This window comes from Triturus cristatus, chromosome 8 (assembly GCF_964204655.1).
Source record: "Triturus cristatus chromosome 8, aTriCri1.1, whole genome shotgun sequence".
Classification (NCBI taxonomy): domain Eukaryota; kingdom Metazoa; phylum Chordata; class Amphibia; order Caudata; family Salamandridae; genus Triturus; species Triturus cristatus.
The window spans coordinates 178,075,552-178,100,469 of NC_140591.1; the positions used below are offsets into that span (position 1 = coordinate 178,075,552).

General features: G+C 45.5%; 1 protein-coding gene across 2 annotated transcripts in view; it reads left to right on the forward strand.

The window, feature by feature from the left end:
* The window catches only part of KCNJ6 (potassium inwardly rectifying channel subfamily J member 6), a 1,239,800-nt gene that overhangs the window by 292,824 nt on the left and 922,058 nt on the right, over positions 1-24,918 (forward strand). For both annotated transcript variants that reach the window (XM_085621266.1, XM_085621265.1), the window contains exon 2: positions 10,198-10,248. The gene's annotated coding sequence lies outside the window, so the exon portion shown is untranslated. The remainder of the gene's footprint in view (positions 1-10,197; positions 10,249-24,918) is intronic.

A 24,918-nucleotide genomic window follows, 5' to 3' on the forward strand; every position in this document is an offset into this window, starting at 1 on the left:
CATAAAACCAGCAAATTGTTACATTCCATGGAAGTAACCACCTCACGGCGAATTGCAAATTAAACAAAGACAAATTAGATAAATCAAAAATCTTTTCTGTAAAAATAATTGAGCATTTCACAGAACATTTGAAATCTTACTTATTGTTCAATCGATTCCAAAGTGTAAACAAGAAACAGTGTGCAAAGATACGATTTACCAAGACATAAATACCCACAATTTATGTAAAAGGGCTCAATAGATACCACCTTTTGCACATCTAAGTTTATCTGTGGTGCACATAAAATTTCCTTCTGCAGCCGCAAATGGCAATTCCTTATTCACAAATCTGAATCTGTAATTACAACTTATGTCAGTAAAAATATGGCAAATTTGGCAGATTTTCAAAAATTGCAGGTTTGGAAATAGTAACACGAAGTTCCAGTCAATTCCGACAATCGTACAGTGGCTCGATATTATCTCCCATGCACCACAACAGTAAATTGGTGAGCGAGATTTGGCATTCCCCAGTGCGATATTTGGTCGCTAGGAGGACATATGGGGAGATTTTTCCTATGCAGGCGTTCCTGACCGTTTTCAGTCAGAAGGCTGCCACTGAAGTTGAAAATCTACTCCGTGGGCAGCAAAATCAACTCGAGTGACTGCGCCCTGTGCTAAATCACAGCATGAGCAGCACAACATGCCTATTTCAGCCCACAGAGGTTTTTTGTAACTCCACGGAATTCCCCGGAGTCAAATTCTGTGAGTTCCGTCCACCCCTGGTTATTGGTTAAGATGGGTGGATGCCCCACCCAAGCAACAACCACAATCTGTGTCAGACTGCTCAAGCAGGTCCAGTTACAGCAGGTCAGCTGGGTACGTTGCAGGGATCCCTCTGAATCTAGGTGTGTCCATGTAGTTCACACAAGGGGTCAGCTAACTGACCCTTGGAGACACTCTAGGTAGCCTGGGATGAAGACAACCGCGTCCAACTTTCCTTCTCAGACAGCAAGGTAGTCCTTCAAGCAGCAGGGCTGTCCTACCTCCACATCTTGTCCTGGAAAGGTCTTCCCCTTCCCCTGTCAAGGCTCCAAACTGTCTAAGGGTGACAAAAAAGCAGGGCAGGCCTGGTGTCAGGTTCCTTTGTGTGTGCAGTAGGCATAGCCCTTTGAAGCATATGTGTGGGTGGGTACAACCTCTTCCAAGCCATTCTGCTAGGATGACCCATCTTGTCCACACCTAAGCCCCCATTTGTGTTATTGTCTGGAAGCAATACACAAACCCTATTGACAGGGCTATTCACAGTCATGTGAATGGGGACACTGGCAGAAGGCACAGACGGCTGGTACAATAAAATGCCAACTTTTAAAAGAGGCATTTTCAGAATTGGAGCTTAAAATCCAACTTTACTGTTACAGTCTAATTTAAATTACAATTCATTTGAGAGTAAACAGTAAAACTCTACCTGCTCCCAATCTAAAGTTAGCGCGTATCAATGGGACACATAGGCCTTACCACAGTGAAAAACAACTTTAGGGAATTTCCACTGCCAGGACATGTAAAAGTTGAGTACACATGTCCTACTTTTTAAAAATAATGCCTGCTGCCTATGACCATATAGAGCCTACCTTACGGGTAGCTTATAAGTAATAGAAAAGAAGATTTAGGCTTGGCAAAACGTTTATTTTGCCAGGTCAAATTGGCAGTTTGAAACTGCACTACGGGCTGCAGTGACAGCCCTGAGACATATTTTTTAAGTGCTACTTTACTGGATGGCAAAATAAGTGCTGCAGGCCCACTAGTAGCCTTACATTTACAAGCCCTGCGCACATCTTGTAAAATTTACCAGGGATTTAAAAGTAAATTAAAAGTGTTAATTAGTTGTCGGCCAATTTTAGCATGTTGGGAGTAGTGAGCACAAGCACTTTAGCACTGGTTAGCCATAGTAAAGTACACTGAGTCATAAAGCCAATAAAAACAAATTCAGCAAACAGTAGGGGTTATGGTAAAACGTTTGGAGGAATACCATGCCAAGGATGTCAGGTCTAACAGTCAGGAACACCCACAAGTTTGTATCTTAGCGGGTATTCACAAGCCATGGTATTTGACACCCAAATTTCACAAGACTACAAATCTTATTTTAACAGGATGTAGGGAAGGAGTATTTCCAAATTGAGAAATTATTTCCAAGTGGAGAAAGCACAGTTTACGTGCATTTGCTTCTTCGCCCTTCTGGTAACCTGGTATCTTTTCCACTGACAGTAAATCCAATGATTGATGTCTTGAGTTTTCAGTACATGCCATGGATATTTTGTAGTAGACTAGAAGAAGTGGCATTACAAAAATCACAGGTGAACGCTTAGGACACTTATACTTACTCTTTCCTCTAAAATGTACTTGGAGTATCATCATATTAGCACTTTGGGGAGGAGAATGGGAGCATCAATGAAAGGTTGCTCTAACAAACCCCTCACTCTGTGTGAAATTTGACATATCTAAAACTAAAACATGTAATTTGCTATTTATATGATATTTTGCTTTTGGAAGATGGATGTTCCTTTTGTCCATTCATTTCTAGCCTCTTGATTCAATTTGCATCACCATGCTGCACTTCAATAAAAATATTCGCCACATATCTGGGTTAGAGGTGTCTAAGTTTGTTCTTTGCATTTTGTCACCTATGAACAGTACTTTGCTACATCTTCCATCTCTAGCTCGGTTTAAACTTTTAGGTAGCTGATAGCCCTCATTAATAACATGGAAGCTTTCCTTCCAGTAATCAGGATATAAGAGTGGTGTTTGACAGTGGCCTTCTTACTGCCACCTTCATTACCACTGATCCTTCTAATAAGGAGCCTCTACACTATGTTCTACAACCAGATGGCCACTCACCTTGGCACAAATGTCTGGGGCACAGGTGAGACCTGAAGAATGGTATCTAACCTTGCATCTTGATAGTCAGAGTCGTGCATAATTCAACCAGATGATGGAGGAAGTGTGTACTGTGTATTATATGATCTAAATGAGAGAGGAAATGTTGTCATGATCATTTGGTGCCACCATTTTGGAATAATCTCCTTATGGTTCTGCACCATAAGGTGAATATCTGCAAATAGTTGAAACTGAGATAGAGATGCATTTCATACAAGATAAATTGAGGCATACTTTCACACTTCAAGGGTTAATTTCCTGGTGCAGTCAGTTTGAATATTATTAGCTCAAGATCACTGACAAACATTCCTTGCCAGGATAATGGATTGTTACTTATAGGTCCTGCAATAGAATGCAAATCCTTCTGAGATGTAATTACCCTCATTCTTTTAAAGGCCAAGCTATCATCCTCTGAAAGCACTGTCAAAAATAAATGTTGTTAAAGTGACAATTCTGATTTATCACAATCTTTTTGTTCCTTAACCGAAAGAGCCAGTTTCAACAAAAGCAATGTTAAATACAATCAAGCACTTACCCGGGGTCACAACTGTTTACTGATGAATGAACTAGCTGCCAACATTATGAATTCAATGTTTTCTATAGTTACATTTGTGATCCTGCAAGGGTGGCTCTGAGTGTCTAGATACATAGTTTGAAGAAAGCCCACAAGTATAGCCAGCTTATATCTCTCAGAAATAATGCGGGTACACAACAGGCGAATGTGGAAAAGAGATACCCCTTAAACGCCATCCTTAAAAAAATACAGCTGATCAGTAGCAGCCCCCAAAAATATACACAAAGCTATGGAAGTGCTTGTGAGGTGCATAGAAAAATGAGTAGACAATTAATTTGGAGGGCTAATACAAAGAGTGCTATACCCATGGGGTATGTCTTTCCAAGGCAGTGGAGGAATACAATTTCTGGATGACTTCATGTTTCTTATTTCTTTATTCAGACTTAACTGGGAACAAAACCAGATCAACAGGTTACACCAGTCAGTACAGTGCAAGGTTAGACCGCATAAACCGGTAAACACACGGGCACACACGGTATACAAGCAGGACACAGTACCGCAGCAAAGCCATGGCTCGGAAAATCCGTTGACAATCTGGTGAATCTGGGTACAAGGGGAAGGCAGGGCAGGGTAATGTGGGGGGTTCCAGGTCCAGGCGAAGAAAGGAGCGAAAGCAAGAGGAACCCCTGGACCCCGCACCCCCCGCAACGCCAGACTGCACTACGACGCAAGTACCCTTCACGCACTCAACACCAGACGAGACCACCCCTGCTACAGGGCCATCCCGAAACGCACCCAGGGGCCTTTCACCTGCCGGAACTGCAGATTCACCAGCATCCGACCCTCCACACCACCAGCCAGAGAACCCAACCACCTCCGCTGCATCCGCCTCAACACCCGCTCCGCTCGCAAGCACGCCATCGAACTCTGGGACCTCCTAGACTCCACCGCCCCCGACGTCGCCTTCCTGACGGAGACCTGGCTGAACGCCACCTCAGCACCAGACATCACCATAGCCATCCCACAGGGCTACAAGATCTCCCGCAGAGACCGCACCAACGGAGTGGGAGGAGGAATCGCCATCATCCACAAAGACTCCATCAAAATCTCAACGAACACCGATGACACCCTCACCACCGCCGAGCACATGCACTTCCAGATCCACACCGACCCCAACACCACCCTCAGAGGAACTCTCATCTACAGACCTCCCGGACCCCACCCACAGTTCAGTGACACCTTCGCTGACCTCATCAGCACCCACGTCCTCGCTTCCACGGACTACATCCTCCTCGGGGACCTGAACTTCCACCTCGAGAACAACAGCGACGCCAACTCCACTGCCCTGATCGACAACCTCACCAACCTCGGACTTAAACAGCTCGTAACGACACCTACTCACGCCGCTGGACACACGCTCGACCCCATCTTCTCCGCAAGCCCCCACGTCTCCTTCAACCGCACCACCGAACCACACTGGACCGACCACAGATGCGTCCACTTCACCTTCAGAAAACCCACCCCACACCACCGCACCCAACAGCTACCACGCCGTTGCTGGGGCAAGGTCACCAAGGACCAACTGACTACCGCCCTCGCCCTGAGACCACCCACCGACACCACCGACCCAGACACCACCGCGACCAACTTCACACAGTGGATCAATGACTGTGCCAACACCCTCGCCCCTCTCAAGACCTCTACAACCAACCACACCAACAAGAAAGCCGCCTGGTTCACCGAGGACCTCCGGATCTCCAAGCACACCTGTCGGAAGCTGGAGAAGAAATGGCTCCACGACTGAACACCAGACAACCACACAGCCCTCAAGAGCGCCACCCGCAGACACCACCAACTCATCAGGACCACCAAGAAGACCGCCTTCAAGGACCGCCTAGACAACAACGCACACAACACCAAAGAGCTCTTCAGCATCGTGAAAGAACTCTCCAACCCCAGCTCCAACACCAACGACATCCCGCCATCTCAAGACCTGTGCGACTCCCTGGCCACCTTCTTCCACCGCAAGATCACCGACATCCACGACAGCTTCAACTCCGACCCCCCCGCACCCACCACCGAGTCCACCACCCCTGCGACTGCCACTCGCACCAGTCGCCTGACCGTCTGGTCCAGCGTCAGCGACGAAGACACCATCAAAACCATGAACTCCATCCACTCCGGATCCCCATCAGACCCCTGCCCTCACCACGTCTTCAACAAAGCCAGCGCAACCATCGCGCCCCACCTCCGGAAAACAATCAACTGTTCCTTCGAGACAGCAACCTTCCCAGAAAGCTGGAAGCACGCCGAGATCAACGCCCTTCTGAAGAAGCCCAATGCTGACCCCAAGGACCTCAAGAACTTCCGGCCCATCTCCCTGCTCCCTTACCCGGCAAAAGTGACCGAGAAGATTGTCAACAAACAGCTGACCCGCTACCTCGAAGTTAACAACATCCTGGACCCTTCCCAATCCGGTTTTCGCAGCAACCACAGCACCGAGACCGCCCTCATCGCCGCCACTGACGACATCCGGACCCTGATGGACAAAGGAGAAACAGCCGCCCTCATCCTCCTGGACCTATCAACAGCCTTTGACACGGTCTGCCACCGCACCCTATCAGCACGCCTCCATGACGCCGGTATCCAAGAGAAGGCCCTGGCCTGGACCACATCCTTCCTCTTCGGCAGAACCCAGAGCGTCCGCCTCCCACCCTTCCGCTCCAAAACCACAGAGATCATCTGCGGCGTCCCACAGGGATCCTCCCTCAGCCCGACGCTGTTCAATATCTACATGGCCCCCCTCGCCCATGTCGCACGACAACACAACCTCAACATCATCTCCTATGCCGACGACACCCAGCTGATCATATCCCTCACCGAAGATCCCCACACCGCCAAAGCTAACCTACACAGAGGAATGAAGGCCGTATCCGACTGGATGAAGGACAGCAGACTGAAGCTGAACTCAGACAAGACAGAGGTCCTCATTCTCTGACCCACCCCATCAGCCTGGGACGACTCTTGGTAGCCCATGTCACTAGGCACAGCCCCGGAACCCACGGACCACGCACGCAACCTGGGGGTCATCCTCGACTCCACTCTCTCCATGACCAGGCAAGTCAACGCCGTCTCCGCGTCCTGCTTCAACACCCTCCGTATGCTCCGCAGGATCTTCAAATGGATCCCCCTCGACACGAGAAAAACCGTTACCCAGGCCCTCATCACCAACAGACTCGACTACGGGAACGCCCTCTACTCAGGAACTACAAACAAGCTCCTGAGACGACTCCAACGCATCCAGAACGCCTCGGCCCGACTCATCCTCGACGTTCCCCGCCACAGCCACATCACACTCCACCTGAGAGGCCTGCACTGGCTCCCCGTCAACAAAAGGATCACCTTCAAGCTCCTGATCCACGCACACAAAGCACTGCACAACACCGGACCCACCTACCTCAACAACCGACTCAGCTTCCACACCCCCACCCGAAGCCTCCGCTCAGCCAACCTCGCCCTCGCCACAGTCCCTCGCATCCGAAAAACCACCGGCGGCGGCAGATCCTTCTCCTACCTCACCGCCAAGACCTGGAACACTCTCCCCACCATCCTACGACAGACCCAGGACCTGCTGGCCTTCAGAAGACTCCTCCAGACCTGGCTCTTCGACCAGTAGCACCCCCCCCCGCCCCAGCGCCTTGAGACCCTCTCGGGTATGTAGCGCGCTTTCCAAATGCAGTCATTGAAGAGGAGAGTGAGAAGAATGGAAGGGCAAATGAAATAAGAGAACGGAATGAAAGTAGCGAAGTAAGGGAGAAGAGTGGAGGAAAGGGGGAACCATAGGGGGTAAGAGGAGCAGCAAAGGAGGAGGTGAGAGGGGATACAAGGAGAGAAAGGGGCCCCAAAGACAGGCCTGTGGTGGCGGCAGAAACCCATGAAGCAGCCGGCGGGAATGGGGCTAAAGTTCAGGGCCCACGAAAGCCATGCAGATCCATCTTGCCCTGTAGGTTATAAATGACTTGCTCATACGAGGCCGTCCAGTACATGTTTGAGAGCCACTCCTCATGCATGGGGGAAGTGGAGAACACCAGGGCTGAAGAACGCAGTTCTTTGCTGTCACAAGCCATGTATGAAGCACCTGGCAATAGCGAGACAGGGTGTTAGAGTCTGTGAAATCATGGAGTAGGATCAAGGGTCGGGCTAGCGGCAAAGGGATCGCCAGGACCTCACTCAGTGGCACCAACCACCCCTCATAAGGGACGGACAGTGGAGCAGTCACATAGGATGTTAACCAGGTCAAAACGCTTGTCGTCTCAGAGGCAACAGTTGGAGTGGGGCAGCAGCCTTTCGGCACTTAGCTTTGCCGGGGTCCAAATTCTTCAATAGGTCATTGTCAGTTGTAGCCAGTGTGGTAGTTGATCCAACATCAACATGGCCCAGCTCGCAGCCATCGTTAGGAACCGTAGACTCAACAGTCTCCTACACCGACAACACCCAGCTGATTCTCTCCCTCACTAACGAACCCACAGCCACCAAGAACAACTTCCACAACGGGATGAAGGCTGTCGCCATCTGGGTGAAGGACAGCCTCCTCAAGCTCAACTCAGAGAAGACCGAAGCCCTCATCCTCGGCTCCACCCCCTCCACCTGGGACGACTCCTGGTGGCCTGCAGCACTAGAAACCCCCTCCCTTCACACCCACAAACCATGAACAAAACCTTGGCGGCATCCTGGACTCCCAGCTCACTATGAATCACCAGATCAATGCCGTCTCATCAGCCTGCTTCCTCACGCTATGCCTGCTCTGAAAGATCTTCAAGTGGATCCCTACCGAGCCCAGAAAGACAGTCACCCACGCACTCATCAGCACAGCAGCAGACTCGACTACGGCAAACGCACTCTACATCGGCGTCACCAGAAACTCATCAAGAAACTGCAGAACATTCAGAACACCTCTGCCAGACTCATCCTCAAAATCCCCGCCGCAGCCACATCACTGGCCACCTGAGAGACCTCCACTGGCTCCCAGTCAACAACAAAATCACCTTAAAGCTCCTCACACATGCCTACAAAGCTCTACATGACACGGGACCCTCATACCTCAACCACTGCCTCACATTCCACATACCTACTAGAGATCTCCACTCTGCTCCACCCAGCTGGCTCTGGCCACTGTCCCACTCATCCGCAAGACCACGGCCGGATGAAGATCCTTCTCCTACCTTGCAGCAAACATCTGGATCACCCTGCCTCTCCACTTCAGGCAATCACCATCATTGCCTCAATTCAGGAAGGATCACAAGACCTGGCTCTTCAACTGAACCACAGTGCCTCCGACAGATCAGCAGCCCCCTCCCCCCAGCTCCTTGAGACCCTTACCGGTGAGTAGTCACACTCTACAAGACACTTGATTGTTTCATTGATTAATTGATCCAGAGCTGGCTGCATACCTAGGCGAAAGAAACATCAATTTAATTTTATGGTGGTGTCAAAACACTACTTTAAATATGCTTGTGTCTTTAGAGAATCGTGAGAGTTAATATTTTGCCAGGTATGAGCATGCTTTGCCAGGCTCTCTTTGTCTTCTTGCATAAAGACGTCTGGCAGATCTGTTAAGGAGTTTATAAACTCAGCAGATGAAATCCTGATATTCCATTGGTCAGACACCTGCAGTGACCACAAAGCATCACAAAAACGGCGTCTACAGATTGATTTTGAGTTTTCTAGGTTTATTTCAAGCAAGATGTGTGCTGTTAGTGTGTTGTCCTCTGCCAATCTAAATCTGTGGCACATTCTTAAGAAGGAGCACTTTGTACTAATTGATTGTTTTATCAAGCCTGACTCTAAGCATTGTTGGGCCTACGATGTAACTTTCTGACACCCAAGAGTCGTATGTAGCTGCTGCACGTTGGTTTTGTGGTCACCAACATGGAGCTACGCTTGGATCTCTATAACATATCTTATCATCGTAGCCACTCCATTATCCACAAAATGTCTTTTCCTTGTGCCTGATGTAGGTCTGAGCACTTAATGGATTGGAATTACTATGGGAAAAGCCCCAGGCTGTGGCTCTTTGCTGTTTATGTGTTGAGGGTGACTGCACATAGTTCTACATGTACGTTCATGTAATGAACACAGAATTTTGGGGATACATTTCTAACCAGGGAAGGTGGGAGCTGAAGTTCCACATACCAGAGCTGCATACCAACTATTCTGATTTTCACACTTTGCAGACATTCATGATGTGAAATTTTCAACACTGTAAATGTATGAATCTACGCACATACAATCTGTACATTGGGTGATAGTTATCAAATGTGTTGAGTACTTTTCAAGATATCCTTATGTCTTCTCCTCTTAGATGTTTATCCTGGATACTTAGTGAATCCATGTTTTGGTGGAAAATATTTGTAATGTTTAATTGGCTGCACAGATACCTGGATGCATAAAGCGTTTGATAGTTATAGAGGGACAAGAGGTAGTTCTAACAAAGCAAGCAGACATAAGTTTCATGAAACTGCTCTTTACCTATTTAGCTCTTGGCACACAGATAGCTCAATTTATTGATGTATGATGAGAGAAAGAAGGCTGCCTTTAAGAGGAGGATGGATTATAAATACGAGCTGGGGCTTCTCAATGCAACTCGTGATTTTAGATGAAACTGTGAGAATTTAGTTTTGAGATTTCTAAATCACATTCGCTCATTAATCAATTCTTCTGATTATGTCATTTCAATTGATTGAGTTTTGATGGAGGTATTTTGTTCCCTTCAGATACACCAATGATGGAGGCTGGCCACAGGATGTTGCACCTTGGAGTTTGAGGTAAACTTTGGTCTTCCTGAGATTAAGGGATGTTCTGCTGATTAAGGCTCCTTGCCTCTCCTCTGCTCCCTTATCCAGTGCCCTTGGAAATTGCTTTACAGATTGGAAATGTTTCCTTATCCACCGCTGCTCTAAATAATGTTGCTGTTGGTTGCCTCGTATTTGACCTTTATTGGTTGCAGCTTGCAAGATTGTACATATTTTCTGAAAATCGATTTTGATGATGTCTGGGGCTCTTGAATTAGGAAATATCAGGACAGATGTCAACGAAGAAACTGAAAAGTATTCATAATTGTGGAGAAAATGGAATCTATGCTCTGTGCAGATTTTCAAGTCTTGAAAATGAGTATGTGTTTAAAGTATTACATGCTAAGCCTCATGGGATGCGTGACTGCTGCATGCTGAGCTGTGAGAGAAGAATGCACAATCTGTTAAACAAAGTGTTGCACCTATGAGTAAATGTGCTACAGAAAGCTTTACAAAATTCGTAGAGTTAGAGCAGTGGGATGGAGAGTGATAAAGGTGAAGAGAAGAACCAGGGCACTCACTAAGGTTTGGGAAGATAAGGAGAGCTGTATTTAATCTCCTGAGCTCATTTGTGGGAATGATGTGCATTCATAAGTGTTACTAGAATATTGTATAATTGCACAGACATGAAAAAAACAAAATATGTCATCTGGGTGATGTAGATGCGGATTTTGGCATGGACGGAAGTTCCTGAGTTTGTTGAATCACATATAAGCAGGACAGTGAGGCTAAGGAGCCTGGAAATGATTTCACCAAATGTTTTAATGAATATACTCCCCGATCCACACCTACATACTCTAAAGCCTCCTTAGGTTCCACCCTCCTACACATATCACCTGATTCTTCACCTACTACTTTTTAAGTTTTCTTTACCTTTTTCTTATGAATCTTTTTTTTCTCAACCAGTTATTTGCATGGGTTGGTGCATACACCATAGGTTACTCTGCTCTTAATTGTTACATGTTTCCTGGGCTTTGTCATATGTAGTAGTCCGTCCGTTCACAATTCTACACCCAGGGCTTTTCGTCCTTAGGCCTGGGCTTCTCAATATACAACCCATGTACTTTACGACTTTTCAAGTTTCCCTGTTTGTTTTGGAAAATGTACAATAAAATTTGCCTGAACTACAAAAAAAAAAGATCCTCATCTGTGATCTGAAATCATTTACAGGCGTGGCTCCTGTATGCTCTAAAGAGTGTCTAGACCTTTACACATGTGATTATTGTGCTTTAATATGTCACAAATCTGCATTTACTTGGTAAGTTTTCAACTCAGACCACTGTTTCCTTCTCACCAGTGGGTGTCCAACGTAGGCCCCGGTGGGCCGGATCCATGCCAGATTGTTAGGATAAGCTCTAGATGAACTGGATGGTGCGTTCCCTTGTGTGGGAATCCCAGCCTGGACACCAGTAGTCGAAACAAATTCCAACATCAGTAACATATATATATATATATCAGTGTGCCTTGTCGATAATGTTTTTCCAGTATTTGATATAATGCGAACCTACCCCTTTTAATGAGATATTTTTCTTTGCAGTGAGAGCATTTCAACCATGAGGTGCTTTTCACAGAATACTAATGTGTGTGTGGGTTCCATATCACGCCATATTACAGAACCTGATGTGGGGGAGGGAGGAATGCTGGTGTGATTTGTTGAGCGCTAGGTGGATACATGGTGACAAAGCAAGGCTTAGATCACCAGGATCCAGGCTCAGAACTCAGGGAAGGCACCACTAGATCTCAACTACAAACAATAGGATCTCAATAAACCTTAATTAATTGCCTTTTGGGGCAAGTCTGGGAGAGTGTACTCTTTTGCTTGTGGCTTTGTGTGTGCAGTGTCAGGAAAGGAAGAAAACCCACAGCATATACATAACATACAGACTCCCACACATGAGGACAGAACAAGACTCGCCTAGGAAGATGCCTCTGACCATCTGTCTTGACATATCAAGACCAAAGACCAAGCACCCATAAGCCACATATATCTTACCTTTAGAAACAGACTAGTTCCTGTGATAATTCTCTGGGTCCCTTTGGAAGCTTAGCATATGCTGTAAGACCGGCCTCAGGGATAATGTATATGGCATCTGTGCAACAATTGCCCAAGACAGCAATAGTGTTAAGAAATAAAGAACTCTTTATTGCTCTGCCTGACATACAAGTCTCTATCAGGGTCAGGGCCAAAATACCTACGCAATAATCTCACGCCCTATATTCCAAGTAGAAACCTCCGATCTAGCCATCTATCTCTCTTATGCTCAAGATGTATTTGCGCCGCCAAACATGGAGGGCAAGCATTCTCCTATCTTGACACGCTCCGCTGGAATAAACTTCTTCTTTCCATTTGAATATGCCCAAGCTTAGTGGAATTCAAGAAACACTTGAAAACGTGTCTGTTCTAACCGCCTCTTTCCCTCACCTATCTGTCCTACAGCGCCGAGATATCCCTTCGGGGATGAGTTGTTCGCTATACCAAGAATCAAATAGCATAACATAACTCAAAGTGTTTAGCCAAGTTAGTTAAATAATAAAAATAATGGGAAAAATATCATAACAGTGATGAAATTAGATACAAGGATCAAACATTATATAAAAATAACACAAAAACAGCCCCATAGGAAGGCATCTGAAAAAGGGGTTCAGTGTCGAAAGAAACCAAAAGGTGTAGTAGTGACAAAGTTTCTCCCTGCCGTTGTTTTTTGCAAAGTGCAAAGTTTGTCCACAAGTTCTGCTAGCTCTGCCTCCTTGAAGAAAATTCAAGAGATTGTCAGGAAAGTGTCCCTGACAAGAGCCCATGCTTTCCAGTTGCAGGGGGCTTCCTACAACTCTGCTTTCATGCTCACAAGAAAATGTTCCATTCAAAGTGATCTGCTCAAGCTCGCCACAGTAGGCAATGGCTTTCCTTGTCCCCAGGACACATGGACACGACAATCAGATAAGGGCGGTTCCACTGGGACTAGCAAGAACAATCATGTCCAGTTGTGGTGGTCCAAGAACAATCTGCAGGCAGGCAGCAGTCTCCGTTGTATCACATACTTCTGAACAGGCCAACCACAGTAAGTGGTAAGCAGAAGAAATGCCCATTTTAAATGTGTCTACAGCCCTTCAGAACACTCAGATCTCAGTAAGTGGTAAGCAGAAGAAATGGCCATTTTTAATATTTCTCCGGCCCTTCAGAACACTCAGATCTCAGTAAGTGGTAAGCAGAAGAAATGGCCATTTTTAATATTTCTCCGGCCCTTCAGAACTCTCGGCTCTCAGTAAGTGGTAAGCAGAAGGAAGCCCAGCTTTAATTATTCTGATTGGATTGCACCAGACAGGCAGCAGCTTCCTTGGCCGAGGACAGTCTTTACTTTCCAGGCACAGGATAGAAGCTTCATAGGGATATGCAGACTCTTCCGGTAATACCTGGGCATCTTTAGTCCTGTGGGTCATAGTTTGGCATTACCTGCCCTGGGGACAGTACCAAAGCAGAAATGCTAAGAGAAAGTTGAAGACAGTTTTCTCCACTCCTCAAGCATGAAGTTATGCAGCTCTCTCGATGTTTCCCTTTACTTTCTTGGCTATTGTGTCCTGTCCTACATTACACCAAGTAGAAGGCTCAGGAAGGTGAGTGAAGAGTGTGTGAGTGTGATTCTAGACGGTAATATATATATATAAAAATATATATACACACACACACACACACACATATATATAGCCATGAACATTCAAACAACATTAACAATATACTGAAAATATGTTTTTATAGCTCTTTCTTATAATACGTTACCACATTTAGGGCCAGATGTGTGAGTATCTGGTTGCAAAATACTGATCTCAAATTGTGGATACTACTTTTGCAACACTAAAGATTTTTTATGAACTAAGTAATGTGCTAATAGGTTGGTTCTTAAAAATCTGAATGCTAGTGGGTCACAATCCTGCCTACCTCATGAATGTGAATGAGTTAGGCCTCAAAATGCAACTCAATACAATTGGAGGCCATCACAGTGGTGGTGGTCTGCTGTGGCTAGCAGACCACAATGCCTGTGATTGACTTTCAGTGAAGTAAACCTTTTTTTTAATGCAGCACTTTTTTCTAAAAAGGAAAAAGGTCTGTGTTTGAAAAGAAAACTTTACTTTTTGGTTTGTTTGTTTGTATAAGAGTTGGCAGTGATCTAGTGGACCAGTGCCTTCTCTTCTACATACCTTTTATTTGCATTCACGAAGGAGAATGGACCTTTCCCGACCGCATTACCACCTCCTTTGAGGAGTCGGTAAATATAGTTTTTGTGCGTCCAGGTTTAAATTGCAAAACATTGATACATTGGATATTCTTTCGTTATTTGGAATGAACGTGTACAACAAGCCCCTTCCAGATATCGACTGATAGCCATTTGCAATTCCATGTTTGAAGCCAGAAAAACTTGTCTAACTCCTAAAATGGGATTATAACATAAGAAAATGCAGTCTAACAGTTTTAAACGCTGAATTGGAGCGTTTGCAATCGTTAAAATGCTTAGTACATCTGGCCTTACGTTTTTAAAGCATCTTAAGGATTTTGAGTATTTTCGTAGCTCTGAATAACATGCACACACTGGGTACACATCCTGCGGCCCTCACTGCAGAACATGTCATCTAAAATCACAAGCTAAGTTTTAGGTAAAAGAGAGAAACCATGTCCTTACCTGCACTTTCTACAGCTGCAACAGTGACCTGTGAACGTACAGCTAATTTGGGAGAGTGATAGAAGGGCAATCTGAAATTAAAACCTATTTCCCAATTAGACAGAGCATATGTGGCTCAGGTCTGTACAGAAGGCCATCAACCACTGCAGAAAGCACCAGCTGTCGAAGTAAAGCAATTGGGAGAATATGGCAAACGGATGGATTTTGTCACAGACAAATTAAAAGATAGAATTTTAACAAGTAAACTATAAACCTTTAATAACATTGATCTACTAGACTAATTCATCTAAAAAAGAAAAATGTGAATTTCGTTATACAGCTTGCATATTTCATTTGGCATGGGCTTATTGATATTTAATGATATGGTACCATAAATGCAATATTTAAAGCCAAATTTTATCAGCCGATTAGATCCTGTCCCAGAATGAAAACAGCTAAGAGCATACCAGAGAAGCTCTGCTTCATTCCTTTTGTGGAGCATCTGATATGTATATTCGTCTCAGCAGCCACCCACACATCTAACACCCACACTCACACAGTATCCCCGAAGAAAGCGTATGATTCAGGGGGAATAATGTAGCCGTCCCACAGAAAAGGCGTATGTGTCTTCAGCCCTACACAGAGTTTCTAGGGCTACTCCTATGTTGTTATTTGCAACGTCTATAACAGAGCCTTTCAGGGTCCACACATGTCAATACATTATATTGCATTGACATTGCTTCCTCCTGCTTACATTGCACACTTCCCTGAAGCATCCTGGTGCTAATTCAGCCCTGCTGCAAGAGGAAACGGTGGTGCACCTGGCTCGGAATGCAGCTCAAGTCTTGTTGAATGAAGATTCCCCGAACTCTACACTTTTCACACCTTTTAGTATACCACCAAGCACAGAATGTTTCACTAGGGCACATCTGTGTGTGCAAGGCAATGTGCACATATGAGGTGCACGTTTTGCATATGCAAATTGCCTTTGAGATGAGCAATGTCCACGTTCCTCAATCAGAACTACTGGTTGTTAGAAATGGGGGCCTCTAGTTGGCAGAGGTAGGTACCTTTGTCCAAATATGGACCCTTGCTTCTAGTCAGGGTAAGGGGTATAATCTTCTAAAATAACCCCTGCTCAACCCCTTGGTAGCTTGGCATGAGCAGACAGGCTTATCTCAGAAGCAGTGTGTAAAGCATTTGTGAACACATACAGTAATACAGTGAAAACACTACAAATGGACACCACACCAGTTTAGAAAAATAAGTAATTTTTATCTAAACCAAAACAAGACCAAACAACAAAAATCCACAATACAGTATTAAAAATAAGGCTTTCAAATGGTAGAAATAGTTCAGTTCAATGCAAGTTGTAAATGAGACACTTTTCTCAAAAGTACCTTATATGAATCACGCAAAACAAGCAGAATGGCGGCATAGAAGGTGATATGTTGGTTCCTTATACTCATGGAAGGTGATGCGTTGATTCCTTGCTCCAGGGGAGGTGATGCGTCGGATCCTTACTGCAGCGTAGGGGAGTTGATGTGTTGGTTCCTTACCGGAGAGGAGGTGATGCGTTGTTTTCTTACTGCGTGGGGAGTTGATGTGTCTGTTTCTTACTGCGGCCCCCAACGATGTGACAGTCTTGGCGTCTCGATGTGATGCGTTGATCCGGTACGATGCGTGGTTTCATGCAGCCACACAGCAGGCTTGCGTCGGGATAGGTGAGGTGATCTCAGACTTCGGAGATCGTTGCACCGGATGCATCGTGCAGCGATTTCTCAAGCCGCAGCAGGTGCTGCGACGGTTTCTTCAGCGATGCTTCGGAAAACAGGTGCAGATGCGAAACGCTTCTTAGATGTTGCATCGATTTTCCAGCTGCCAGCAACAAACAGTCTCTAGAGGTCCTAAACAGTAGCAGGCACCTCTCTGCAGGTTAGAATTCCCAGGAAGGAAATTCAGGGGAGCTGATGGAGAAGTCTATGTATCCCTGAGACTTTAAAACAGGAGGCAAGCTTAGTTTCAAACCCTTGGAGATCTTTTCTTCAAGCAGGTGACAAAGGAAACCGCAAAGTAATTTTCCTCCTTTCCTTGGCAGCAAGCAGCCACTGCAGGCCAACCCCAGAAAGCAAACAGCACAGGGGCAGTATTCCTCCTCAGCTTATCTGGCTCTTCTCCTTGGCAAAGGTTCCTCTTGATTTCTCAGAAGTGATCTAAAAGTCTGGGGTCTGGGACCCTCTCTTTATACCCAAAAATCCTTTGTTCTCTGAAGGCAGAGAGGGTCTGTACCTAGCCAAAACCAGTTCTGTGGGGCACTTTGCACGTGCACAACAACCTCCATTGTCAGTGTGAGCCCTGGCTCCAGACACACCACAGGGGGGCAGAGCCGTCATTGTGGAAGGCAGGCACAGCCCTATTCAGGTGAAGGTGCTACTCCTCCCACCACTCCAAATGCAGACCAGGCCTATTCAGCCCAGCCCTGATTAATCAGACTTCTGGAGCCGCTGCCCCTCTCCAGCCCCTGTCATCCAAAAGCCAGACAGGCAATACACAAACCCAGCAGAGGCACATTGGATGGTTAGGCAAGAAAATACCTACTTTCTAAAAGTGGTATTTTCAAACACAGAATGTAAAAATCACCCTCACTAAAAGATGCATCTTAAAATTCTGAGTTCAGGCACACTAAACCTTATTTTCCTACCTTGGTCCCAGGGCCAGTTATGTTTAAAAGATGTTATAAACAAACTCCCCGTTCTTTCCTATGGGAACAGCTAGCCTTGCAATAGTGAAAAACATAATTGGCAGTTATTCACTATCAGAACATGCCACACACACTAGGGGCGGGCGGAATTTGCGAAATCCACTACCGCAAATTATCGCGAAAATGTTTAAAATTATCGCAAACAAGCGGAAATATCGCGAAGATGCGGAAGTTTTTTTCCAGCATGATCGCGAGATTTTCTGCATGGTTGCGGGTCGCCAACTTACCCATGTGGTTGCTCGCGGGCGCGGCCATCTTGTTTTGAGTTGTCTCACGGTGCATGATCGCAAGAAGAAAGACGTGATCGCGTGACGCATGACGTCACTGCGGGCGCGAACTGTCGCGAGACAGCGCATATGGCTAAAAACAATACAACATCTCATGGAGAACGTGACCGGATCGAGAAAACTTGTCGGCGAACGCAGGGATTCAGATAAGGCGATCGCGCGCGCGCGCGCGAGAATGTATTATTTTACAGCGCGAGCAAGAAACAAATTATCGCCAAGCTGCGGAAGGTGGAAATTTTGACATTTTCGCGCTCTCCGCGGCACGCGAAAATGTCAAATTATCGCAACTTCCGCTAACGGAACGAAATTTTCGCCCAGGCCTAACACACACCCCGGGCATGTCCTACCTTCCGCATACACTGCACCCTGCCCACAGGGGTACTGTGAGCCTACCTTTGGGGTGACTAACATGTAAGAAAAGGGAAGATTAGGGACTGGCAAGTGTGTGCACTTGCCAAGTCGACATGGCAGTCCCCGACTGCACACAGGCTCTGCAATGGCAGGCCACAGTTACATTTTACAGGCTGCGTCTGTGGGTGGCACACTCATTGCTGCGGCCTACTAGCAGCATTTGATTTACAGGCCCTGGGCACACATTGTACTAGGGTCTGACTAGTGAATCAAATACGCCAATCATGGAATCACCAATCCATAAACACAATTTATACAGACAGCATATGCACTTCAGCACTGATTAGCAGTGGTAAAGTGCCCAGAGTCATAAAACCAACAAAAACAGGTCAGAAACAATCCAGGAGGAAGGCAAAAAGTTGTGGGATGACCCTGTAAAAAAGGCTAAGTCCTACACTGCTGATCCAAACAAGACCATGAACTGTGTTTTTGACATATATTTGATTAATTCCACACTTGATTTAGGAACCAGGGCCTGGCATACGAGACTTCCATAGGATTCTGCCTAGCACAAAATGCCCTTGTTGCTGAAGGAGGGCCAGGGCTCAAAAGGCAATTTTCCATTTTGCCTCCAAAAAGTCTTCACTTCATGTCAAAGAGCTTGTGATGTCACTTCCTGTGATACTACTGTGTGACCAAACTGAAAGCAAAGTCACTTCCACTACCTCTGTGAGTTTGGTGAAATGACACCACTATTGGAAAAGGAATGCAACATACTAGAGAGGAGAGGGAGTGGTCAATTCCTCTGTGTGTGGCCAAGGAGGGAGTGGATACAAGTAGAATGTGGCGTAGGTCCTTGTAAGAGGTTATAAAGTGTGTGTGCTTTGCTTCTGCTTGAGAAATGATGGAAGGGTCATTATTCTGTGGAAGATCATTATTGGAGGCCAGTGGATAGCAGAAATATTAGCTTTATTGTGCTCATGAATCATAATCAACATCTCCTGTAGATACTTTTGAATTTCCACGTAAAGAGGCTTCCTCAAGTTGCTAGGCTAGCTATATCAATTATGTAGATGTTAGAAAAAGTGCTTTGGGGCTTAAATCATAGTTTATGGAAAAGAAACATACAATGTAAAAATATGAATGTAATACATAAAAATACACCACGGACTCAGTACTAAGCATGACATCGAATCCAGATGCATTCTAGTCTCTATAGTGCTGATTTTCTCATATCTGCAAGTTTACTAGATAAGGTACAAAGGCATTGCAATGTCACATCCATCACTGTGATATAAAAGCAGACTGTGGTCCAAGTAACTACACAGCTACGTCATTAGGGTTCAACATGTTTGATGTTTTGTTCCGTTTATATTTCTAAATAATATGTCTACAACATGTTTGTTGGCACTGGATACCAATCAAAAAAGGAATATTTATTATCATGTTAGTAAATTTAAAGTGAGCGCCTTTACTTTTGCTCAAGTACTTTCCTACATAAGTGAGAAAGCCATCTATATAAATTATTATTATTATTGGAAAAAATATGTCAGCAAGCCCATTGCAATAACAGTGGTTTCCTTGAAAAAGCACAGTTTCTAATAATATTGTTTTCCCAAAATGTAAATATTCCCCTCGATCCCACCTTCTCCATTCCCAAAAGCATAACAAGAGGCCAAGCAGAGTAAGATATTGACATACTCCTTCCCCTGAGGGGAGGCCACATCCAAACGTGGTTGACATTACAGCTCGTATTAACCCCCACCAATCAGCAGGGTAGCTCTTGAATGGGACCAGTTCCTCACAACTCTGCCCTTTTTATGTAAACATGATACCAGATCTCAGTTCGTGATTGTAGGGTGGCTATAGTTGCTGTAGAGGGCGTTTTAGCATTGTCAAGATGTTCCACCATTGCTTGCACCGTCAATATCTGAGCAGGGTGTGGCACACTTTAGCTCCCAAGTCCTTGTTTAGGTCTGCACGGCCTTCTGCAGGTGTCTCCAACCAGTCAATCACGCGCTACCAATAGCTCCCAGACACCTTCAGAGTAGCTCCGTTGAGTTTATTTTTAAATAAGCACATCATATTAGCACAGGGTCACATTTTCCTTTCAAAGTTAGGGGAAGGCTGTGTTTTTTTTACATTATTATCCTCAGGCTGCAGATAGCAGGGCCAGATAGGGAGCAGTGCTCAGTCAGATTTATGACCCAGGCCGGATCACAGAGGTGAGCAACTGAAGTATTTAACTCTTAAATAGAAGGCCGTGCCAACTCAATATTGGATCTATGAACAACATTTTGTTTCAGAATACTTTCAAATGGGAAAAAATTATGATGATTAAGTTGACTTTTCATTTTAATTTCCCCCCATTTCAAAGTGTCACATTTACAAACAGCAGGCTCCTTACCCCTAGTAGCCAGTAAACACTATGCATTTTTTTAAATGTGAGAAATTTAAAGTGCAGAAAAATACTACATATTAGGAGCATATTTACAGAAAATGTGTCTACACTTTACATTTGTCCCATTTAAAAATAATTGATTGTATGTTAGTGTTATATATGTGATGGGGTTTCTTACAGGTACACAAACCTGGATGTGGTGAGCACTGTCCACTTAGACCAAACACGTCCTAAACGAAATTATTCATAATAGATTCAACATTTAACACAAAATATATTATATATCAATACTGTTTATTACTCTCTACACTATGTAACTATATTGCATTACATAAGGTACCTATGTACCAAACATAAACTTCTGTACATACAAATGTTTGACAAAAGAACATATGCAATTCAATGTAGTTTCACAAAAGCTCAAAAATGCATATACAGAAGAAAAACATCAACTCCGATGCCATGCATAAGAAATTGCTTGCATTATTAATTCCATGCCCGATGCATTTCGGGACTCCCAGGTCCCTTCCTCAGGGGCATGTCTGTAAACAAACAAAATTACAATTGACATGGTTCTTATACCAAATCCTCATGGAGATATATATCCAGCCAACAACTTTAATATTGTACAATAACCAAAAAGTGATGAAGCATTCGTCAGTAATATATTGTAGGGTGTGAACCTTAAGTTAGATTCAAACTGCCCAAATTCCATGGTTTATGATGTGATTGACATGCAAAATAAAATACCGATTACCAATAGATCATGTGACTTTTGGTGTTTCAGACCAGATACACAGAAATAGAAAAGAACAGGAAAAAGCAGTAAAAAAAACTCCTATGAACCAAACACCCTAAATGTGACCTGAGAAACCATCATGACACTGTGTCTCAACGTACCTTAAATTTTTGACGATAGAACAAGTAACAAAGTCTGCGTAAAATACAAAATAATCAAAAGTCTGCAATTAGAGGCGAGAATGTAAACAGACTAACTCCAATCTCTCAAACCTGAACAAAATACAGGCGCTCAAAAAGCGTGGCAACTCTCATGGAACCCCACTCGCTACATACGATACTCTACGTGGCGCCGATACGAGGGGAGCTTCCCCCTGGGACACAGACGGTCTTCCGGATTTGGAGGCAGGACCTGCGTCGTATGGGATGGTGGAATACCCTAACTAGGGAGACTCCCCTCTGGGGCAATGGACGCTTGCCGGAGCTGGCGGCTCTGCGGGGATTCTCGGGTTGGGATAAAATTGGAATATCAACGCTGGGAGACGTATTGTCGGGAGTTACACTAAAATCGTTCCAGGAATTAAGCCGGGAGTATGACATGCCACGAACCCAGTTTTTCCGATACCTGCAATTTCGTCACGCCATCGCCCCTGGAGGGTCTGGAGTCCGTGCCGGAGTTCAGCCCCTTGGAGGCGAAAGTGTTCATGGGCGACCTGGAAACCAAAAAAATATCACGCATTTACCAGTCGCTGGTTATTCATTGCTCCCCCTCGCTACAGAAATTACGGGATGCGTGGGTAAGGGATGTGGGAGACCTAGATGAGGATGACTGGAGGGAAGCGTTAGCGGCTCCTAGGGAGGCGGCCATAGCGATGCGGCTGCGTCTCATTCAATTTAAGTACCTGCACCGCACATACTATACCAGACAGCGGCTGTGGCGGGCGGGTTTGATCGCCTCCCCAGATTGTCTTCGATGTGGATCGGAAGTGGGGACACTTATACACACGGTGTGGAGCTGTGGGTCCTTATCTCGCTTCTGGAAGGGGGTGTGGGATAGCCTGTCGGAAGTCCTGAGGTGGGAGCTCCCTCGCACGCCGAGGTTGGGACTCCTGCACGTCATGGAGGGAATTGGGGGTAATGTCTATAAGCGACATTTGATGCTACTGGGTCTTACCTTGGCCAAGAGGGACATTGCTCAGGCCTGGAAGGACCCGCGGCCCCCTTCGGTGCTAGCCTGGAAAAGGGGACTTGATTTTTGCATGGGCATGGAGCAACCGATCTTCGTGGCTTGGGGATGCCCGCGTAAACATTTTAAAATCTGGAAGCGGTGGGCAGACTTCAGAGGCATTTGGTTGGAGCCGCCAGTGGACCAGGACCCAGTGCTGGAATTATGAGGAGACAGGGCAGGCCAGGAAAACACCACGTTACGGAAGGGGGCCGAGCGATAGGAAGGGGGACCGAAACAGTGACCATGCGATGGGGGGGGGGGAACCGGGAGGAGGGGGCAGGGGGTTAGGGGGGGAGAGGAGGGTGGGGGGATAGTATAGGTTTGAAAGTAGGAGTAGCATGTTCTTAGTTTAACAGTAAAACAAAACGGATTGTGATGTTGTTATTGTGATACACCCGCCTGGCTGACGTACCTGGAGGTCAGGGCTCAGCAACTGTAATGCAATCGCTTAATAAAATCTGTTCTTAAAAAAAAAAAGCGTGGCAACAATGGAGAAAAAGACTCACCTCCGGTATGCGAAGCTTAACGAGATAAGTAATCCAATGGAAACTGTGGTGACCAGGTCTGTGGTAAACACAAACTCCAATAAATATACAAAAATTATACAAAAACAAGGTTCCAAACTACACCACCAGTCCCTCTAAATAAACGGTCTCCTCAGAAGATTACACGTTTACCGGTGCATTTGAGGAACGAGCTTCCCGTATCTAGGGCCGCCGTATTTAGCGAGCGCCCTGGTGCAATGATTTATACGCTGAGACCTAAAGGAGAGTCACAACACAAAAAACGGACTGAGATGTACGCTTGCTACAAGATCAAGGTTAGTGAGCACCATGTCATCATACATTTGCGCCTGTAGCAAGGGGAACATATCCATTGTCACTTCAGCTTGGCTTCTCAAATGCATAGCACTGCAGGCAATAAAATTCCTCAATATCTAATACCTCCATTCCCTCAATCACATTCCTGGCTCTCTGATTGTCGCGCTGCAATCTGTCTTCTAGATTGCTGCATATATCACATAGTTCTCTCAGTTCATCTCCCACCTTGGTTGCAATAGTTCAGACGGCTTCCACAGCTGTGCCCATGCAAGAAATGCTATGTTTATTTATTGTGACACGATCTCCAATAGCTTCTATGTCCTTGACCAAATCAGAAATGGCTGATACCACCTTTGAGTTCAGCATTTGCAATTGTGCAGCAAAGCTTTCATTCAGAAAGTTCTGGAGGACTGTGACACAGCTCATTATGTCATCCTTCGCTAAGGTCAGAGGGTTCATTTTTTTTGTTTTCTTTGCCATTTTTGCTGTGTTGTTTGTTGGGAGTCTTCCATCATGCTAATCATGGGGCTTTTTCTAGATCCCTCTCAAAAAACTCTCTGGGGTTTGGCACTCTCTTCTTCCATCATGTCCATTCACTCTCTGCAGATAATTAAAACGCCCACATACGAGCACCAGTCATTGTAGCTCAGAGGGAGATTCAGCCATGCAAGTCCTCACTTCTCACTATATATTTTTTTCAGCCGCTGGTCCTTTAATCTTGCTCTTCTTTAGGCGGGAATATTGTGATACAAGGGAAGACCATTCAAACGGTGATCCAAGACAAGAGGCTGCTCCGCTCAAGTGGTTCCCCCCTAGGTCCATTTTCACAAATCAAGCATGCACATATACATCACCACTTCCAATTGTGTCAGTCCTCACCAGAGATTGTGTAGACACAGTGGGGCTCTGTTGCAGATTGTCTCCCCATTCTCAGGCATATCCACTCAAGCTTGTCCACGCACCCTCACTATAATCCGGGCATCACTTTCAGGCATGATTCTTGCTTCCCCACTTCATCCATAGTCAACAAGGCCAAAGATGGTCAACGCATCCCATGGCATCTGTGTCTCTTCACTGATTCACCAATTTTGTTCAAAAATTCCCTGCAAACTCTTCAAGGAGCAGAGCCTCTCAACACACTAGAACGGTCTGTCCTCTGCTCTTGTAAAGGGTTGGAGAGTGTCTTTGGAGGGCCCTTGTTCAGGGATTTCCAGCTACCTACAGACAAACTCTAAGAGTAGAATACTTTGTGTAAAGCATGCATTGCTGTGCTCATCAGAAAACAAACCTTCACCTGCACATTTATTATAATGAAATGTGTATCTGGGTCATTATGACTATTCCAGTTATGTTTTAGAATGGTCCACAGCCCATCCACCAGCAGAATGGCTCAATTGAATACTA